The sequence below is a fragment of the Euphorbia lathyris genome, chromosome 8 (genome assembly GCF_963576675.1).
Source record: "Euphorbia lathyris chromosome 8, ddEupLath1.1, whole genome shotgun sequence".
Lineage (NCBI taxonomy): Eukaryota > Viridiplantae > Streptophyta > Magnoliopsida > Malpighiales > Euphorbiaceae > Euphorbia > Euphorbia lathyris.
Window position 1 is genome coordinate 5,598,219 of NC_088917.1, and position 19,864 is coordinate 5,618,082.

Genomic DNA, 19,864 nt, shown 5'->3' on the forward strand with positions numbered 1-19,864 from the left:
TTGGTGGGAGTCTCGCTATATTCCTGCTGAGCAGGAGATGGAGGATTTTCATCGGAGCGGTTGTCGTCGTAACCGGCACCGGAGACATTCTGAGAATCGTTAGACATGATTCTTAGAGAAGTTTGAGAAGTTTGGGAATTTTTAGAGAAGAGAGCACCGGAGACATTCTGAGAATCGTTAGACATGATTCTTAGAGAAGTTTGAGAAGTTTGGGAATTTTTAGAGAAGAGAGTATTTGAATACCAGAAGTTTCTAAGCGTAAAGAGGTAAAAGTGGGAATTCGTCCACTATTTATAGAGGTGTCGAGTTGATCTGAAGCGTTGAGGTGGCCGTTTGACCTCGAGATACTCAATCGACAAAGATTCTGGCATTTATGACACATTCGGCGCATGTATTTTCTAATTATTGCGCATACGTCATCCTAGGTGGCTATTTAATTCGCGTGTTTTAGCATTAATTTGTGCAACGGATCTTTTACTCAGTGTTAAGAATTCTAAACGTTTAATGTTCTGAGTAGTCAGTTCTACGCAAAGGAATAATTCGTGTGATTAGTCACTCAGTTTAAGATAACCACTCAGCGTGTATATCTACTCAGCATGTAGTAGATATTGATTTAGCATAAATCACTCAGCATGGTAATCAACTCAGCATGCATATATCACATATTATACTTGGAATTTTATCGAAGAGGATTAAACATACCAATGGCTTCTCTAAGTATGTTGAATTTCTCACGAGCCAGTGGCTTTGTGAAGATATCAACAAGCTGCTCATCCGTTGGGACATAGGTCAGCTTGATCTCTCCCTTGAGTACATGATCTCAGATGAAGTGATGTCTTATGCTGACGTGCTTCATCCTGTTGTGCTGGATTGGGTTCTTTGATATGTCAATGGCACTTTTGTTGTCACATTTGACTTCAATTGTTTTAGTCTGAACACCATAATCTTCTAGCTGTTGCTTAATCCAGAGGACTTGAGCAACACAGCTTCCAGCAGCAATGTACTCACCTTCAGTGGTTGACAGGGCTACTGACGACTGCTTCTTACTGAACCAAGATACAAGACAGCTCCCAAGAAAATGACATCCTCATGAGGTGATTTTTCGTTCAAGTTTGTCTCGTCCGTAGTCAGCGTCAATGTATCCAATAAGTGTGAAATCATAAGTATTGGGATACCATAAACCTGCATTCACTGAGCCTTGCAAATATTTAAGGATTCTTTTTACAGTTATGTAGTGAGATTCCTTAGGGTTAGATTGATATCTAGCACAATAACATACTGAGAACTGAATGTCCGGCCTACTAGCAGTTAAGTAGAGTAGAGAGCCAATCATACCTCGTTACAATTTGATGTCTACTGACTTACCATTCTCGTCAGCGTAGAGGACAGTGTCAGTGCCCATAGGGGTAGATATTGGCTTGCAATTATCAAGTTCATACTTCTTCAATATCTCCTTAGCATATTTAGTTTGACTGATGAAGATGCCATTTTTCCCTTGTTTGATTTGAAGTCCAAGGAAGAAGTTGAGTTCTTCCATCATTGACATTTCAAACTCAGTCTGCATCTGCTTGCTAAATTCCTTGCACATTGACTTGTTAGTGGCACCAAAAATAATGTCATCCACATATATCTGAGCCAGTAGGGTATCTGTACCCTTCCTCTTAATGAATAAGGTTGTATCAGCTTTACCTCTGACATAATTTCTAGTCAGCAGGAAACTGGTCAGCCTCTCATACCAATCACGTGGTGCTTGCTTGAGACCATACAGAGCCTTTTTGAGTTTATAAACGTGGTTTGGGAACTTGGGATCCTCAAACCCTGGAGGCTGATTAACATAAACTTCCTCGTTTATAACTCCATTAAGGAATTCACTCTTAACATCCATTTGAAATAATTTAAAGTTCATATAACTTGCATATGCACATAAAATTCTTATAGCCTCTAGCCTTGCCACTGGGGCAAAGGTCTCACCGTAGTCAATACCTTCTTGCTGACTATAGCCCTGAGCTACAAGTCTTGCTTTGTTCCTAACCACGTTCCCTTGTTCATCCAGCTTGTTGCGGAAGACCCATCTTGTTCCTATGGTCTTCTGACTTCTTGGATTTGGCACTAAGTCCCATACTTCATTTCTTCTGAATTGATCAAGTTCTTCTTGCATTGCATTCATCCAGAACTCATCGTGCTCAGCTTCAGTGAAGTTCTTTGGTTCCTGAACTGAGACGAATGCTACGTTGCTGAGGTATCTCCTGAGTTGATTTCTTGTCATCAGGGTGTTTTCAGCAGCATCAAGAATGGCACTCTCTGAGTGACCTCTTGGTATTCTGATCTCTTTTGGTAGAGTGATGTCTTGAGCTGGTTGTGTTTCAACAATCTCTGCAGGTATAGATTGGTCAGTGAAAACAATTTAAGTTTCGCTTTTACCTTTGGTCAGCCCTTGAGGTAGTGACTCAGCGGCTGTTTCTTGGTCAGCGGGTGCTGAGTATGGATCATCCTCAGTCAGCTGCTTGTCTTTTCCTGCAGGGTTAGTTTCATCGAACTCAACGTGTACTGACTCTTCTAAGACCTGAGTTCGTTTATTGAAAACTCTATATGCTTTGCTGTTTGTTGAGTAGCCTAAAAAGATAGCTTCATCAGCTTTTGAATCAAACTTAGCAAAGCTGTCTTTAGTATTTAGAATAAAACATTTACAGCCAAAGGCACGAAAGTATCCAATGTTGGGTTTTCGTCCTTTCAAAAGTTCGTAGGGAGTCTTCTTTAATATGGGTCTGACTACAGCCCTATTAAGTATGTAGCAAGCTGTGTTGACAGCTTCCCCCCAAAAGTACTTTGGAAGCCTATGCTCACTCAGCATTGTCCTGGCTATTTCAACCAAGGTTCTGTTTTTCCTTTCAACAACCCCATTCTGTTGAGGCGTTCTAGGAGCAGAAAAATTATGGTCAATGTCGCTGGCTTCACAGAATTCAACAAACTGTTGGTTTTTGAATTCTCCACCATTATCACTTCGGATGTGAGCTAGCTTTAGGTCTTTATCATTTTCAAGTTTTCTTACTAATGTTGAAAATGTCTCAAAGGTCTCATTCTTGCTACTCAGCAAGATGATCCAAGTGTACTGAGAAAAGTCATCTACAATGACCAAGGAAAATCTCCTACCACCCAAGCTCAGCGGTTGGACTGGTCCGAAGAGATCCAAGTGTAGCAACTCGAGTGGACGCTTGGTTGAGACAATGTTTTTACTATGAAAAGATGTTTTAGTTTGTTTTCCAGCCTGATAAGCATTGCATAATTGATCCTTTTCGAACTTAAGTTCTGGCAGTCCCTCAACTAATTGCTTTCTTGCTAATTTGGCCAGGAGGTCCATGCTTACATGACCAAGTCTCCTGTGCCATAGCCAGGAATGTGGTATGCTTTTTTTTACAAAACAAAGTATTTAAAATTATATTCTTAAGTTCTGATTACAATCAAGAGTATTTAAAAAAAATAAATAAATTACATTTATATATTGACAAAACACAAACCCGAAAATCAAATTGCAACTGTATAAAATGAACTTAAATATCAATTTACTTCATAAACTGTCAAATTAGTAAAAAACGTAAAATGTCCACCATATGATTTATTGTGTCGATTTAGAGTGTTATTCTTTAGGGAGTTATATTTTGTTGATATGTAAGAATGATTTTTTAAAGATAAAAATGTTTTCGGTTGTAATTAGAACTTAATTGTGAAATTGAAATACTTTTTTTTGGTAAATAAAACATACCACATATCTCTATTTGCAAACTTTTACATTACGGGCTTCTGTATGTAAATTGTACAAACCACGGACATTTTATTTGTTCTTTTCCCTAAAATAAATATATAACTATTTAAATATTAAAAAAAAATATTCAACATCAAATTTAATTAATAAAACCGCAAAAACATTAAATTATAAGTTATTTTAATCTTTTTAACTATTAAATTAAATATAGTATATTTATATATTGATAATTAACTTTCTATATATAATTTATACTAGTTTTATGTGTATCAATGCATAATCGGTTTATTTTTCGGTTTCGGTTAACCATCGGTTTATAAATAAAAAACCGTCACCTAGTTCATCGGTTACTGTGAACCTATTTTTCGGTTCGGTTTCGGTTTCGGAAAACGGTTTTTCGGTTAGTTTTGTAAGGCCCTAGGCCATGGCAGTACATTTGAAGCTGAACTCTGGGGCATCCTCTCTAGTCCCCGTTTATCTATCAAGAGAAATTTGAAAAGGATTACGGTGGAGTCTGATTGTGTAGAAGGAGTCACTATGATTAATTCGAGTTGTTTAGTTCATCATCATGTCAGATCCTTGATAGGAAATATTCATTTTCTTAGAAGTAAGTTTGAATTTATCACGTTCCTCATATCTATTGGGAAGGTAATAGGTGTGCTGATTATTTAGCATCGAAAGCCCAATCTATCCAACTAGGCTGCCATGTTATTTCCTCCCCTGGTGGTGTTCTTACCGGTCTCCTTGAAGCTGATTTTCTGGGTTCTTCCATGTCTAGCGCAGTTGCTACTTGATGTAGTTTTTTTTTTGTTGTTGTGGTTGTTTTCTGTCACTATTTTCATATCCTACAAAAAAATCTAATTAAAACATCAAATTTCATATAAAATACATTTTATTTCGCTTTAAGTACCAAGTTGCTCATGCAAAATATTATCTACCGGCATTTCCAGATGCAAACGTACACACGGTCCAGTAAGGGTTGAGCTACTGAAAAATAATTTTACTTTGGCAGAAAATAATCGTTAGACATTTTAAAGTTCAATAGTAAGAATTAAGTTCAGAGTCAGAAGCATGTTTGATCAGAGTTAAACATATGAAAGAATGATGCTGATACTTAGATATAATCTACATGAACAATAACTTAAGTCAAAACAATGTTGAGTCTTGTTGTTGACGTCCTTGGATTGATTCAGTATCAGAATTTTATGTAAATGATTCTCATAGACAGTGGACGCTTGGTTGAGACAATGTTTTTACTATGAAAAGATGTTTTAGTTTGTTTTCCAGCCTGACAAGCATTGCATAATTGATCCTTTTCGAACTTAAGTTCTGGCAGTCCCTCAACTAATTGCTTTCTTGCTAATTTGGCCAAGAGGTCCATGCTTACATGACCAAGTCTCCTGTGCCATAGCCAGGAATTTTCTTCCTTTGACACTAAGCATACGTTTTTTGAAAATTTCTTTTCCAAATTCAGCATAAAGACATTATCAATACGAGGGGCAGTTAAAATCAATTCATTTGTTTTTCCCTCGAGTATTTTACATCCAGTGTCATCAAATATAACTTTTCTCCCATTATCACATAGCTGAGCTACGCTGAGTAAGTTATATTTAAGTCCACTGACTAGGGAGACTGACTCAATAGCAGGATTACCACCAACGGTTCCTGCCCCTACTATCTTACCCTTTTTGTTGTCTCCGAAACTTACACTTCCACCTCGTTTACGCACAAGTGTGATGAACTGAGTTTTATCACCAGTCATATGCCTCGAGCATGCGCTGTGAATGTACCACATCTTTGACTTCTCAGCACATCTCAGGCTTACCTGCAATATAGCTAGTTATCTTTAGGTACCCAAGTCTTTTTAGGTCCTTGTTTGTTAGGCTCAGCAGGTAAAGCATCATATTTAATCTTATGACGACACACTTGGGCAGTGTGTCCATTTTTCCCACAAAAGTCACAGCTGACCTTCCGTTTGGGATATCTCACTGACTGGTCAGCACCCCAGTGCTGAGCATGCCAGCACACCTTTGTGGTGTGTCCCTTCTTCCCACAGAAGTCACACTAGACATTCCGCTGAGGATTCCATCTCTGCTGACTAGTACTTCGGTACTGAGTGCTCAGAAGAATATTTCTTTTATTCGGAACCTTGAATTGATTCTGAATAGATGTGACATCCTTTCTCAGTTTCTTAGAATCTGATTGGACCTCAGAGACAAACTTATGCATAGTTTCTACGTTGCTATGCAAAGTTGAGTTGTATTGGAGAAGATATCGAAGGTCACTGAGTTTGACCTCTTCAATCTCGTCACATCGCCTGCTGAGTGCTCTAACCTTCTTGTTACACTTTTTGATAAGTGTGTAGAGGTCACTCAGGGCATTTATCATTTCATTTCTGAGCAGGGGTAGTGATATTACCTCAGTTGAGTGTGCCTCATCGTCAGATGCAATGGATGGGTCAACATGCTCAGAAACACAAGGCTCAGCAAGCTCATCTGCCATGAAGCAGATCTTTGCTGACTCATCACTATCACTCCAGGTTGCCACCATTGCCTTCTTGCTGTTCTTCTTTTCCTTCCTCAAGGTGGGACAACTTGATTTGATATGGCCAGTTTGATGATATTCAAAGCATGTGATGGGCTTTGAGCTGTCCTTCTTGTACTTGCTGTCGCTGGAATCGGCTTTGTACTTGTCAAACTTATTGTAAGGCTTCTTGGAATATTTATCATTCTCTCTGAACATCCTTTTCATTTTTCTAGTGAACATTGCCATTTCTTCATCGTCTGTTGAGCTCCCATCAGTGGAGTCAGCTTTCATGACAAGAGACTTTTGCTTCTTGTCCTCGGACTTCTCCTTCACCTCAAAGTTCTTCATTGAGATCTCATGGGTCAGTAGCGATCCAATGAGTTTATCATACTTGTAGATGGTCAAGTCTTGAGCTTCCTCAACAACAGTTTTCTTGGCTTGCCAGCTTTTAGGAAGACTCCTCAGTATCTTCTTAACTTGCTCTTCCTCAGTAAAGATCTTGCCAAGTCTTTTGAGCTGGTTGATTATGTTTGTGAACCTTGAGTTCATGTCAGAGATTCCTTCATCATCATTCATTTCAAACAGCTCGTACAACCTCATGTGCTAGTTCACCTGGGACTCCTTAACTTTGTTGGTCCCTTCGTAGGTGACCTCCAGTTTCTTCCAGATCTCCTGCGCTGACTCACAACCTGAAATCTTGTTGTACTCTGCAGCATCTAACGCACAGTGAAGCATGTTTATAGCCGAAGCATTATTTTGTAGCTTCTTGAGATCATCCTCTGTCCACTTAGTCTCAGCTTTAACAACCGTTTAGCCGTCAATAGTTTCAACAGGAACAAATGGGCCTTGGACTATAGAAAGCCATGCACTCATATTTGTTGCCTGAATGAAATTTTTCATTCTGTTCTTCCAAAAGGTGTAGTTAGACCCGAAGAACAGAGGAGGCCGAGTAATGGACAGTCCCTCAGGAAGAATCTGAGTTGTCTGATTTCCTGGGAGGAAACGAGTGCTGTTCTCAGCCATCATGGGGATCAGCTCAAGATAGTTATATCTTGCTCAGTGAGCTTTTAAGCTCTGATACCACTTGTTGGTCCCGTATAACGTGACAAGGTTAGTTCCAAGGGGGGGGGATATGAACTATTTAAAATTTTGTCTGTTAAGGCTGACTTCTTTTCTTAAGAAAATGTTTACACAGCGGCGCTAAGTAGTTTTAAGACACAAGCTTAGTTAACTGGTGACTAAGTCTGTTTCTTTCCTTGAGTCATGAAATAGCACTTTGAGTCTATTCCTGAACTCAGCTTCTTAGTGCACTCAACTCAGCGTGAGTTCGTTACTTAGTCAGTTTTATAGCAAGCAATATATAAAGGAGTTTAAGGGTTAGAAATATGTTACTCAGCAGACATATCCTGTCACATCTGTGTCCCTAATTTTAATTATTATACCCTAATATTATGTTACACTATATTTATTTATTGATTGAAGAGTTAATTGGGTATTATGGATATAGTTTATAGGCCAATTTCATGATTTTCGAAGAAATTAAAAGTTTAGGGTAAGTTTTAAAGGAGACTAGAGTTTAGAGTGACTAAAATGGATATTATCCACTATTGGGAACATAAATCCCAATCTTCAATACCTACATTTCGTATATCAAAGATGTAGAAAATCAAAAACTCATTTCATATTTTATTTCCTTCTCCATCTTTTCCTTTGTTCCTTCAAATTCTTAAACATACCCAACAACAATGATTTCTTGATATCTAGAGATTGAACCGTTGGATCGAGCTGATTTTTTTACAGTAGCTTCTAGACATCCTAATACATGTTGTGGTCGGTGTGATTTTGATTTGGAGCTCTCTAGATGTGATTCGTCCTAAGCAGATTTGAGGGGAAGAATTGAGGTTTAATGTGCTAATTTTCACAATTAGTGCTAAAGTAAGTAATTATCAACTACCATTTTGAGTTTTTATGTATATATATGTATATATAACTCTATATTTTTCAGAAAATTTATTGTTTGTGGTGATTTTTGACATGCATTTGATTAATTGGAGTTTATATGGATTAATTTTTAACATGAGCTTAAAGTTAAGTTCAAAGGAATTATATATGTATTTGCATGTTAATTTTAACCTATAATATATATTAATTTATACATGATTTGGGTTTTGTTTTGATGAACTTTGTATATTTGATTAATATTTGTGTAAGATTTGATATTTTGAAGAGTAAATGAGTGGTTTTCTATAAGTTTATCTCTTAAAGTTTATTTTAGTTTTAATTAAAAATTGTTAAAGTAGTAATTTTGATGAATTTGTGATTTATTGAAATAAAGTATTTATATATGATGATTTATGTGTTTATATTTTTAAGAAATTGAAGTTAGTCTTGATAAGTATACTTTTAAATTATTTATTGGTGATTTTAGCTAATAATGATTTATGACTTAATATTTTGGAGAGTGAAATTGAAGGAAAGTACTTGAAAATTTTATGATGTTGATTTATATATTTCTGATTTTAATTATATTAAAAGAGTATTTGATTGTAAATGATTTTGTATTTTGAGCAATTTTTAGAGAATATTTGAATAATTGTGGCTCTTTTGCGGAAGCCAAATAGTTTATGGTTGTGAAAAGAGATTTGAATATATTATAATTTTATGATATAAGATTATGAAATAATTATGAAATTTGATTGTGAAAAGTGATTTGAGTTATAAAATTTTTCCATCAAGAGTAATCCGGATAGGTGGATTTAATTAAAGTCCGTATTTAGTGAGAAATACGGCCTGTGTACACAGTTGAAAGACCTATCGGGTATGGCAAAGAAGTGTTGAGTAAGACCATGCGGGTTAGGCAAAATTATGAGATATCTCGATTCTATTATATTGTGGGGGTTGATACATACGGGGATTATCTCTCGGATGGATACAATGTGCAAAGTATTTATCGAAATACGATTTGCGAAGTATTTATTGATATATGGTTTGCGAAATATTTATTGGGATACAGTTGGTGAATCATTTATTGATATACAGTTTATGAAGTATTTTTTTATTAAGATACAGTTTGTAAAGTATTTATCGAAATACAGTTTATGAGGTATTTATCGAAATAAGATTTATGGAGTATTTATCGAAATACGTGCTGAACACGAGTTTTATATTAAGCGTTTTAATACATTGATTTATGTTTTGACTAAGTGTGGTATTTTGAGAAATGATAGCAAACTTGATATTTTAAATTGCATATTTGGTTAAAGGTACTATTTTAAGTATTTTACTATGGTTTAATCCATAAAGTATTCATTTTTAAGAACATGAATTTCATATGATGCATTTTGAAAATTAAACTATATATATAGTTATTTTGAGTATAAGTACTTTATGTAGTTGATAATTGCTTACTGAGATTTTTGTCTCACCGTTTTAAATGTTTTAATGTTTTTAGGTGAGAAAATACAAGATATATAGAAGGTTATCGGTCGATAGGCGAGGATTGAAAGTTGCGGCTTATGGTTAGAATTATCATTAGAAATTTAGTATTTCAATTGTAATATAATGGAGTTGGAAAATATGTTGGAGTTTCTTGAAGGACTAATGTAATAGGAATATGAGTTATTATTTCAGAATATATCTAAGAGGAAATCTTGAAAATGTGAAACTTATGGTATTTGGATAATTATGGAGACTCTTAAGTGTTGATTGTGATCTTTTTATCTCACGTCCGATGCCGACTGGGGTCGTCTAGGGTCGGGTGTGACATATCCTGGTTCGGCCTCTCCGCCTACGTCCAGTCCCCGGAACGCGTTCCGAGCTTTTTGAATTCTCTACTGAGCTCTTTAAAGGTAGAGGACGAAACCTTTTACAATAGAAGCTGAGTATACAAGAGTACCTCCCTCTATACCTCTACTCACTCCTATAACTACCGCTGAGTACTATAACCGAGTACTCAGCTTCTCCTTTCTATTCTTCTAGAAATGATAAAGTGTTTGTCCTAAACAATAATTGCTAAGACACTTTAGATGAATAAAATCACTCTAGACTTTTACACAATGATTGGAATTGGTGTAAGATTTGCTTTGCTTTTCTCACAGAACTTCAAGTATGAACTTGGTCAGCGTTTCGACTAATTGAAGATTTGCATCGAATGAAGCAAATGAGAGGCCTATTTATAGTGACACTTCAAGCACCGGTAATTTCGAATTTCGAAATAACCGTTGGAGGCTAACGGCTTCCTGTCTTTGTCACTCAGGACGTGCTCAGTGTCGTTGGCCAATGAGATTCTTGCATCTTCTGTCTACGGCAGTGCTCAACAGCTTTTCGTCAGATGAACAGAATGTTTCGACATTTATAGTAAAGTCTTCCAGACAGCTTCCTGCGCCTTCTGAGCTTTACCCAAAGTAGAAATACTTTGTCTCCAAGTTGATTCTGTTCTGCCGCTGACTTGTACTTCTTGTCGTTCAACTCAACAGCTTCATCTTGAAGCAATTGATAGAAGGCTTCTCGATCCTTCTTCACGCTGAGCTTGTGCTTTGCTTAAAACGACTGCGTTTTGTCTTCTTGGGCCATGTGGTGTTGATCTGTTGACTTGGGTTTGACTTCCACTTATGGGCCTTTAGGCTTTTTATCTTAATGTCTTATACATCAATAAACTCAACATTGAACAAACACATTAGTGTGAATAAATCAAACATTTAAATTTAATGTGTTAGAATATTTTTATCATTTACATAAATAATTTTGTCAAATCAAAATCATGTGGAAAGGTGTTTCAACATTCTGTTCCCTGAAGACATGGCCGAAGTTGATGGTGTCGAAGGAAGGACATAATCTTTTGATCCCTTTTACTAAATTTTGGCTGCTCAAACAAGGAGCTTTATTATCAGAGATAAGCTTGACTGCTTCAAGGTTGTCAGATTCCACGAGCAGACTCTTAACACCCAGACTTTTGGCGAGTCTAAGCCCAGAGAAGATTCCCCAGAGCTCAGCGGAAAAGGAGGAACCAACACCTAGGTTCTGAGCAAAGCCAAACACCCAAGCACCACCAGTGTCTCTCAAGACCCCACCAGCTGCAATCCTCCCATCCAACAGACAGGACCCATCAGTGTTCAACTTCACAGTCCCTTCACCAGATCTCTTCCAACCTACTAAATGGACCTCATTTCTCTGGTTAATATTAGATAACCCCTCATCTTTAAAACTCTTAATAAAAGTATTAATTTTTTTGGAGAAAAAAGCAAGTAAATTAGGAGAGATAACCGCCCCTTCCCAAAGATATCAGCATTCATCCACTACCAAAGCTGGTGACAAACAACGGCAAAGAGAATAGCCCCATGCTCAAGCTCAGGCAATAATACACCCTTAACACCATCAATAAACCACTCATGGCTAGGATAGGCCAAGAAATTATGAAGCATATGATCTGGCAGAATTTCCTTCCACACATTCTTGCTCTTAACACAATCCCTAAGAGCATGACAGGTAGTTTCAGACTGGACTCTACACCTACTACAAGTATCAGCCTCCACTAAATGACACATTTTCTTATCTACGTTAGTAAGTAACCTATTCTTAGCCCCAGGCCATAGGAAACTCCTAATGCGAGAGGGAACTTTTAAGGCCCAGATATTCTTCCAATTGATAGAAGGAGGAGAGTCTAAATTAATGTAGAACGCCTCAAACGCAGACTTACAAGAATAGGTCCCGCTATTTGTAAGGGACGAACAGTGAATATCCTCATCTTCCTCCTTACTGCTCACTTTGACTCCCTTAATCTTCAGGAGCGTTTCCAGATTAAGGTAGGTCTCAAATTTCGACCAAATCCAATCTCCCTCCGAGTCCACCACATCAGCAATACTCTAATTACGAATCTCCAGAGGTAGCGTCGAAGTACACTCCTCTAGTAAAGGCTTCATCCCCAGCCATGTGTCATTCCAAAAACTAATAGATTTACCATTGCCCACCGATCAACCAATCCCAGAGCAGAATTCAGAGAACACTGCATTAACTCATTTCCATAAGAAGGAACAATTAAGAGCTCTCTCCTTAAGGCCCCAAAAACTTTGTGCTTTCTATATTTCCCACACAATAACCGAACCAAAGAGCCGATGGGGATTGCCACATTCTCCAAAGGAGCTTCATTAACAGGACTTTATTATTGTCTCTGGCTTGTCTGGTTCCTAAACCTCCCCTATCCTTAGGCTGGCAGACTTCCTTCGAAGGAACCAGATGGACTTTATTTTCCTCTTCCCAGTTTCCCCACAGGAACCGACGATTAATTTTATCAAGGCCATTAAGAACAGGTTACGGTAATTTACAAGCTTGCATTAAGTGATTGGGAGCAGCACAGTTCACCGATTGGATCAAGGTAAGCCGGCCCGCCAGAGAAAGGGTTTTAGCTTTCCAATTAGCACAATTCTTATTAGTTTTATCAAAGATCTCTTTAATAGAAGCTTTCGAGACTCTATCACTATGGAGGGGAATCCCCAAATAGTTTCCAAATGCCTTGGTAAGAGGGATACCGGAAATCTCATTTAAATCCTTACAAACATATGATAAAACGTGAAAAAAATAAAAAATATATATTATATTTTGTATGGGTTGGATAAAAATATTTCGTTGAATTTAAAAATATATCCAATTCTATCATTAAATTACAAAAAATATGATTTTTTTTAAAACCAACTGATATGCAATTGGTGCAGAACAAAAAAAACATTTGTGTTTTATAACTATGTATGAAATTGATCCAATTTGATGACGTTAGGGGTAAAATTGATATTGTTTGTCGATATTAGAGATAAAATTGCACAATTTTAGACGTTAGGGATAATATTGCTCTTAGTTGTAAACATTTGGGTATTTCTACATAAGATATTTTAATAAAGTAAATTATATATTGAGGTTTCGTGGTATAGTTGGTTATCACGTTAGTCTAACACACTAAAGGTCCCCAGTTCGAACCTGGGTGAAGCTAATATTTTACATTATGCCTACTTACTTCTATTTCCCTATTCATATACTTATAGGGTAAATTACATCCATGACCACTGAACTTTACCCAATCATTGAACTTCAATTCTTAACAATATGATCGTTAACTAAGTACTCAAAATGACCGTTAACGACCTCAATTGAAAATATTTAAGAATTAAAGTTGTTGAGAACGACATTTACCATGAAACCACATTTTTTTATTTTCCAAAATCACATTTTTTGGAGCTTTCTCTCTCTAAAAATTCACTTTCTCTCTCCTAACCAAACAACACCTAAATGGCATTAAAACGAAATTTTTCAAGAATTAAAGTTCCTTAAAATATTATTAAATCTTCGAAATTTTTATTTTCAGACCGTCAGTGGTCGTTTTGAGGCGTTGAGTGGCCACCGGTGTTAAAAAGTGTAAAGTTCAGTGGCCATACTGTTAAAAATTGAAGTTTAGTGGTTATAATATTAAATGGGTAAAGATCGGTGACCATGGGTGTAATTTACCCTATACTTATATATTATTCATGTATTTATTTAATATTATATATTTACCCTATGTCATTCTCTCTACAAATGATTTTGTTACAAATAATTTAACTTGCATGCTTAATCACGCTTTTTCACGATTAAATTTAAATGATTTCTAACTTCACATTTTTAATACGCCTTAATCGTTCCAATGGCGATTTAGGTGCGAACATGTAAATAAATGGGGTTTTTGGGAGAGAAATTAGTTTTAGACATCGGTGTATATAGCTTAGCATAGATACATATATTCTCAAATATTGTAATTTATCTTTCCGATTTACATTTTCTCCTTGCCTCTTTTCGTACATATACCGATTCATTTAACTAAAAATGAGTGATTCTTCTAACTTAAATGGCTTTAAATCAAATGCTTAAGATGGTTTTTAAAACGAGAAAGAAAAGGTTTTCAAACGAATTTGGAACTTGAAGAAATATGTGATTAGACCGTTAGCGCTTAGTAGTGTTAAGTAGGAGGCTGGTGGTTCAAACCACGCGATTTTGAGGTGCCTAGTAGCCTTTCTCCGGAAAGGAGCTAGCCTTCTCGACTCGTATCCAATTTTCCAAACCCAATCGGTCTTCGCAAGGAATCTGGTGTTCATTTCCCATTCGTGGGTGGCGACTCTTCCAACTCCGAGCTCCGATCCCACCGAGTAGTTTGATTCCCAGATTGGTTGCTTTCGGCTCCAATCATATCGTTATCGTCAATGGTATCATCCCCTCAGGTTCACCGAGCGAGGCTTGACATCAACAATAGCTTTTTCCAACAGCAAAGCGTAACAAATGAAAATCAATAATATTCATAAGACATTATTCTACAAATAATTTTGTTTGTAGAATGAGAAACTCTTCACTATATCAACTTGCTCATTTTGCACATGAAAAATTGACATTGACTATTATATATGACAAATTAAGGCATTGTTTGATAACTTAAAAGAGCAATTTTTTTGTAAAAGAAAGTAGGATTTATATTAAGTAATAATCTCAGTCATAGAACGTAGAAATGGAGGGGGGTGATAAGCCATTCTCCTCGATGGGCAACATTAGCAACGGCTCGTGCAAGAACATGTGCTTTGTTACTAAAAATCCTATTAATGAAACTAACAGAACAGTTAGAAATAAATATTTTCAACATTGATTAATATTTAAATGTGTTTGATAACTAACCATTTAAAATATTTCTTCTAAAAAAACCGTTTAAAATATCTAATTAGGTTAAAACTCACTTATTATGGTAAATTAAAATACTTAAATTAAAACTTTAAGTTACAATATTAATAATAGGGTAATTAATTTATTAGTCCCCATATTTTGACAAAACACACTGTTTAGTCCCTGTATTTTAAAAAACACATGATAAAGTCCCTAACCTTTTTCTTGATGAACTGTTTAGTCCCTAACTTTTTTATCAGTGAACTGTTTAGTCCCTGCCATTAGACTCTCATGAAGATTTTGTTAGTCAATTTGGATTTGCGTTCTTCTTTTCATTTGCTTTAAACTTTAATGCATCTGAAATCAACTTTGAGTGTTCTTCTTCTTGATTTTCTTCTTAATCGTTCAAATTCGTAAGCATTGTGTATTTTCTTTTTCTTGTTCTCCATACAAATAGCTTCTTCTTTTAAATTGAATTTCCCCTTCTAAAGTTTGAAGGTAAATAGTAAAGGGTAATTTAGTCATTTATGAAGTCATAAACGGTAAAAAATCTAACAAATAGACGGAAGGACTAAACAGTTCACTGAGAAAAAAGTTAGGGACCTTACCATGTGTTTTTGAAAATACAGGGACTAAACAGTGTGTTTTGTCAAAATATAGGGACTAATAAATTAATTACCCTTAATAATAAGAACTTAAAATCAAATTCAATACTTTAATTTTAAGATTTACTAAAATAGTTACAATATTTAATATTAGTTTTAGTATATCGATTGCTGATGCATACTAAGATGAGTTGCTAGCCTCTTGGAAAGAAAACAATCACTTAATCTTATTGAATTAATTCACGTTAATGACAACTTAAACTAGTGTAACCACCAAAATGTTTTATATAATTAATAATGTTGAATTCAATTAATGAGACTTTTATTACGGAGGAAATAGTGGAAAATAGTGAAAAATCTTAGTTATATATACATAGATAGATTAATCTCTTCTTATTGCTATTTCGATCTGAAACTCCAATTGGTATCTGGGAATTCCTTACACTGTGTTATTTTTCACTAATTAAGAACAAAGGTACCTCATTTCCTTCTGTGTTCTCTTACTTCGATTCATCTAGCCTTTTTGCTTGAATTTAAGAGTTTTTTTAGGAATTTTGTTTGTGCCATTAATGAAACTCATGTAGAATAGTTTCTGGATTGTGATGAGATTTTGTGAAATTATTGGCCGTTTTTTATTTTCAGGCATTATTTTTGCTTTTTCCTTATATTTTTGGTTGACGAATTTATTGTTTAGTAAGAAAAGTTGATTTCTTTAAGCTCATTTTTTTTATGTTGAAATTTTGAAATATGAGAGATTATTATCTTCTAAATGCAATAATGTGAGATTATATTGCACGAAAACTACTCTTCAATAGCGTTTTTGCATTTCATGTTTGTTTACTACACGTTCTCCTCTCGTTTCTCTAAATATTGAAAATATAAAATGTGTTTCTGGTTTAGAAAAACATTTGCATTGTGACTATAATTCTTGCTAATTGAAACTTACTATTTAGCAAGATGCTACATGTGCAGGTAATGGATCTTTTAGCAATATGCCATATAGGAGGAAAATTCAAGACTGCCGGTGATGGCACAATGATCTATGAAGGAGGGAAAACTCATCCTATCTTAATCGACAAACGTGGTGATCTAAAGCTTAATGACTTAAAGAAAAAAGTAGCTATAATGTTTGATATTCCTCCTTGGTGCATCTCTAAGGTCAATTTCTTCTTCCCAGCTGATAGGAAGTATCTCATTGATGTCGATAATGACTTCATATACAAGTCGATGGTGATGTTGCATGATAAGTCTATTGATATATATGTTGCTTATAGGATGATTTTGCAGCGATTGATTGTTTAATTTGATTGAGATGTTTAATGATGTAATCAAACATTATGTTATAGAAATGATGAATTTGTGTTCCGATTATTTGGATTTTTTAGATAATACATGTGATTTTAAGAATTAAAATGTCTAGTTTATAATTTGGGAATAATAAGTAACCTCAAAATTAAATAGTCATAGTTATATTCTACCAACGTGAGATTTTTAAGGCCTAAAGCCGAAATAGTAAATCATGGTTATAATAAATAAGTACAATTAAAAAATCAAATAGAAAAATTAATTTTTTTTTTAAATTTGCGCACAATGCGCTTACATTAAAGAAGAAAGAAAAATCCCCACCAAACCCGGATGTGATTCGAACCCATGACCTCCCAAGTCATTGGTAAGCTTTCAACCACTAGGCTAAGAGCTTCACCACCAAATAGAAAAATTAATTAGATAAAAGAAAAATTAGCTAAAATTACACCTTTTTTTTATTATACTTAATAAGCGCCTCTTTTGAAATAGTAAAAGGTGGTTATGATCACAATATAGGCTATGGTAGAGGTGCACATGATCGGTTAACCAGTCCATTTAATTCGGTTAACTATATTTCGGTTAACCTATTATTTCGGTCGATTAACCTATATTTCGGTCGATTAACCATTAGCTACTTTTCGTAGCAAATATCACTTTATATCTATAATTATTCACTTTAAAATAAAGGACAAAGTAAAAATAAAATGCTCGTGGTTTACCCTATTTGTAAATAGAGGTCTGTGGTTTAAAAGTTTACAAATAAAGGCATGTGGTATGCTTTTTTTTTTACAAAACAAAGTATTTGAAATTATATTCTTAAGTTCTGATTACAATCAAGATTATTTAAAAAAAATAAATAAATTACATTTATATATTGACAAAACACAAACCCGAAAATCAAATTGCAACTGTATAAAATGAACTTAAATATCAATTTACTTCATAAACTGTCAAATTAGTAAAAAACGTAAAATGTCCACCATATGATTTATTGTGTCGATTTAGAGTGTTATTCTTTAGGGAGTTATGTTTTGTTGATATGTAAGAATGATTTTTTAAAGATAAAAATGTTTTCGGTTGTAATTAGAACTTAATTGTGAAATTGAAATATTTTTTTTTTGTAAATAAAACATACCACATATCTCTATTTGCAAACTTTTACATTACGGGCTTCTATATGTAAATTGTACAAACCACGGACATTTTATTTGTTCTTTTCCCTAAAATAAATATATAACTTTTTAAATATTAAAAAAAATATTGAACATCAAATTTAATTAATAAAACCGCAAAAACATTAAATTATAAGTTATTTTAATCTTTTTAACTATTAAATTAAATATAGTATATTTATATATTGATAATTAACTTTCTATATATAATTTATACTAGTTTTATGTGTATCAATGCATAATCGGTTTATTTTTCGGTTTCGGTTAACCATCGGTTTTTAAATAAAAAACCGTAACCTAGTTCATCGATTACTGTTAACCTATTTTTCGGTTCGATTTCGGTTTTGGAAAATGGTTTTTCGGTTAGTTTTGTAAGGCCCTAGGCCAAGGCAGTACATTTGAAGCTGAACTCTGGGGCATCCTCTCTAGTCCCCGTTTATCTATCAAAAGAAATTTATAAAGGATTACGGTGGAGTCTGATTGTGTAGAAGGAGTCACTATGATTAATTCGAGTTGTTTAGTTCATCATCATGTCAGATTCTTGATAGCAAATATTCATTTTCTTAGAAGTAAGTTTGAATTTATCACGTTCCTCATATCTATTGGGAAGGTAATAGGTGTGCTGATTGTTTAGCATCGAAAGCCCAATCTATCTAACTAGGCTGCCATGTTATTTCCTCCCCTGGTGGTGTTCTTACCGGTCTCCTTGAAGCTGATTTTCTGGGTTCTTCCATGTCTAGCGTAGTTGCTACTTGATGTAGTTTTTTTTTGTTGTTGTTGTTTTCTGTCACTATTTTCATATCCTACAAAAAAATCTAATTAAAACATCAAATTTCATATAAAATACATTTTATTTCGCTTTAAGTACCAAGTTGCTCATGCAAAATATTATCTACCGGCATTTCTAGATGCAAAATCACTAAAAATAATAGTGGTGGCAAAAGTACACACGGTCCAGTAAGGGTTGAGCTACTGAAAAATAATTTTACTTTGACAGAAAATAATCGTTAGATATTTTAAAGTTCAATAGTAAGAATTAAGTTCAGAGTCAGAAGCATGTTTGATCAGAGTTAAACATATGAAAGAATGATGCTGATACTTAGATATAATCTACGTGAACTAAGTCAAAATAATGTTGAGTCTTGTTGTTGGCGTCCTTGGATTGATTCAGTATCAGAACTTTATGTAAATGATTCTCATAGACAGTGGCGGATCCAGGAATCGACGTCCGGGGGGGGGGGGGGGCTAATTTTAGTCCGAATATTAATTTTTCGAAGTCCAGCCTGTTAGGGATGGACAAATTTTTTTAACTTTCTAGCACACTTAAACTTTATGGTTTTTGTATGTTAGCTAAAAATTGTAACATTTTCACACTTTTTTTTATTTTTAGCTATAATTTTCATAAAATTTAATTTAGAATTAAGATAATCGAATCTCAAAAAGTACGAAATTGATTTTTTTTAATAGAAAATTGATTTGTTTTATAGAAAAGAGATAATAAATTCTAAAAAAAAAGAGATATAATAAAAATAACTTCATATAATAAAACAAAAAATGAGCTTGATGCGGTTTGAACCCATGACCTTTCGCAGGGGCAGAGACAAGGGTGGGCCCGGGGGCGGGCCCCTCCGGCCATCGGAACCACCATGGTAATGAAAAGTTTCGCCCCCCCTAATATTAGTCTATATAGACTCTATGTAGTAATATTTCATTGTTTAAAGGTTGATGAGATTGTTAAAAACACTTGTTTTTTTTAAAAGGTCCTAGGTTCAATTAGGAGTGAGCAGAACCGAACCGAAAACCCAAAGACCAAAAACACCGGTCCGAAA

At 34.9% G+C, this 19,864-nt stretch overlaps 1 non-coding gene across 1 annotated transcript; it reads left to right on the forward strand.

The window, feature by feature from the left end:
* Window positions 1-13,191: 13,191 nt before the first annotated feature.
* On the forward strand, window positions 13,192-13,265 carry TRNAV-AAC (transfer RNA valine (anticodon AAC)). Its single transcript has one exon. It is a non-coding gene; the product is annotated as a tRNA-Val (tRNA).
* The last annotated feature ends 6,599 nt before the right edge of the window (window positions 13,266-19,864 follow it).